Source organism: Sapajus apella, unplaced genomic scaffold, assembly GCF_009761245.1.
Source record: "Sapajus apella isolate SASKATOON/1434 unplaced genomic scaffold, GSC_monkey_1.0 scaffold1, whole genome shotgun sequence".
NCBI lineage: Eukaryota > Metazoa > Chordata > Mammalia > Primates > Cebidae > Sapajus > Sapajus apella.
In genome coordinates this window covers 5,223,156-5,225,648 of record NW_022436941.1, presented here as the reverse complement: position 1 = coordinate 5,225,648, position 2,493 = coordinate 5,223,156, and positions in this window count along the sequence as shown.

Here is a 2,493-nt window from a genome sequence, read left to right as displayed (position 1 = left end):
TAGGGTCCAGTGATACTCTGGTGGGTGTGACCTCCCCCTCTTTCTGTTACAGTAAGAATGACCTCCCTCTGGGCCTCAGCTAGAGACAGTGTGGCTTCATGGAGAGAGTATTAGATGGGAGCTGGGGAGGGAGGGGGTTCTAGGCTGTGACTTTGCCCCTTCTGGACCTCAGGGTCTTTATCTGTCACCAGGAGGTGGATGGACAGGGCCCTCCCCAGCCCTGCCTTTGTTAGAGGCCTCCCTGGTTCTGTGGGGGCAGGTCTTCTAGCTCAGCTGCGCCTGGCCAGCCTCTCTCCCCTTGGCCTCCCAAATGAGCTTGCTAACATATGTTGTGGGAGTGAGCTGGAACTCTGTATCTGTGGAAGTGTCCTGCTGATTAGCCGATTACTCAGTAAGCGCTCCATAAAGGGAGGCCAGGAGATGCAGCAGGGATGGGCTGTAATTGAAACTTTAACGTTATCTCCAGGGAGTTCGTGTATAAATAAAAATAACAGGCTAGAGAGAAACCGGATATCATACATCTTTAAATCGGCCTCTGCTTCTAGACCATACCATATTATATTATGAATTAATATTTTTAAAAAGACTGACAAAATCTCATGGATCCTGTGGCAAAATCTCATTATTTTTGCAGGAGTTCAAATCATTTATTAATTGCATGTAGACTAGAGATGTTGTAACATTTTACTTTGGCATTTTGTCCTCTTGAGGACCTCAGCGGATGGGCGTGGCTGTTGCCTGAGGGCCATTGACGAGCTCCCTCCTAACCAGTGGGCTCAGCTGCTGGGGATCTTCTAGAAGTCGATACGCACTACGATCCCACATGGGACTCGGGCTAAACTTCCTCACCAGGCACAGCACTGAAAGGGAGTGAAGGAGGAGGAAGTGAAGGTGTTCCATGAGCCTGTAGGTAACATCTTTATCTGGAGCATTTCCAAACCCTGCATTCACTCTGGAAATCATTTGTCATTTCTAGAGAGCTGTTTGAGCAGCCACAAGGTGGAGCTCAATGCCTGCCTCCCGAGGGCTCCTCTTCATTCCGGGAAGCCTTTTCCAGAGGGGGAGGGCTGGGAGGTGGGTGCAAAAGACTTGTAAAGAAAGTCTTCCCTGGAGGCAGCTCGCCACCTTTCTATGCTCCTATTCCTTGATGAGGATTGTAGAATCCCTGCCTTGAAGGAAATCTCCTCTCCTTGACACTCAAACCAGACCCTTTCCATTCTGCCAAGTTAGCAGGGTTTTTTTTTTTTTTTTTTTCCCTCCTTCCTTCCTTCCTTCCTTCCTTCCTTCCTTCCTTCCTTCCTTCCTTCCTTCCTTCCTTCCTTCCTTCCTTCCTTCCTTCCTTCCCTCCCTCCTTCCTTCCTTCCTTCCCCCTCCCTTCCTTTCTTCCTTCCTTCCTTCCTGGGAACTGAAGCTTGAAGGGGGTGGGTGCCTTGTTCTCAGAGCTGGTCTGGGGCAATGTCCAGCTCCCAAGTCTGCAGTTTCTCCTAGTGTGAATTTCTGTTTGTGTTGAGGTGGTTTTGGTATTTTCCTCAATGGATTGCTACATTGCATGATTCCATGAGGCATCTTTTTTTTTTTTTTTTTTTTTTTTTGCAAGTGGTGCTCCCTGAAGTCATGTAAATATGACAGTCAGAGTTATTGTCCTGCCAAATGGAGAACTCTGTACTTAGCAGATAATCTAAATATGTAAAGAAAGAAAATTACTGCTATTAAAAAATACTTGCTTCCTTTTAAAAAAGAAGTATAAGCACAGGAATAAAAACCAGCCAATATGAAAGGGAGTATAATTAACAGAAAGTCAGGCCAGATGCGGTGGCTTATGCCTGTGATCCCAGCACTTTGGGAGGCCAAGGTAGGAAGATTGCTTGAGCCCAGGACTTCCAGAAAAGAAAGTCTCTCTCTGCTGACTTTAGCTGTCATCCCTGGAGGCAACCAGTTACTCTGGGGCTCCTCCAGAAATACATGTGCTTGAATGTGCATAGAATTGTGGGTGCTTTTTACATTATTTATTTATTTATTTATTTTTGATACAAGAGTCTCACTCTGTCACCCAGGCTGGAGTGCAATGGCATGATCTTGGCTCACTGCAACCTCCGTCTCCCAAGTTTCAGTGATTCTTCTGCCTTAGCCTCCAAAGTAGCTGAGATTACAGGTGTGCTCCACTGCACCCAGCTGATTTTTGTATTTTTAGAAGATATGGGAGTTTCACCATGTTGGCCACGCTGGTCTCAAACTCCTGACCCCAGATGATCGATCTGGGAATCCAAGTGGACTTCACTGGGTGACTCTCACCCTCTTCTCTCAGGCGGGTTCAGTTCCTGGTTTTTGTGCTGTGAATTTTACTAGTGTGGCTGATCCGAGCTACCAACAATGTAATAACTAGCTCACCAAATGACACTGACATGTAACAATCGGCTCTCACAGGTGGGTGGAGCTGGTCCCAGAATATCATGGCCTGTCCTTTATTAAATGATCTTGAATTGCCCCTCTTGA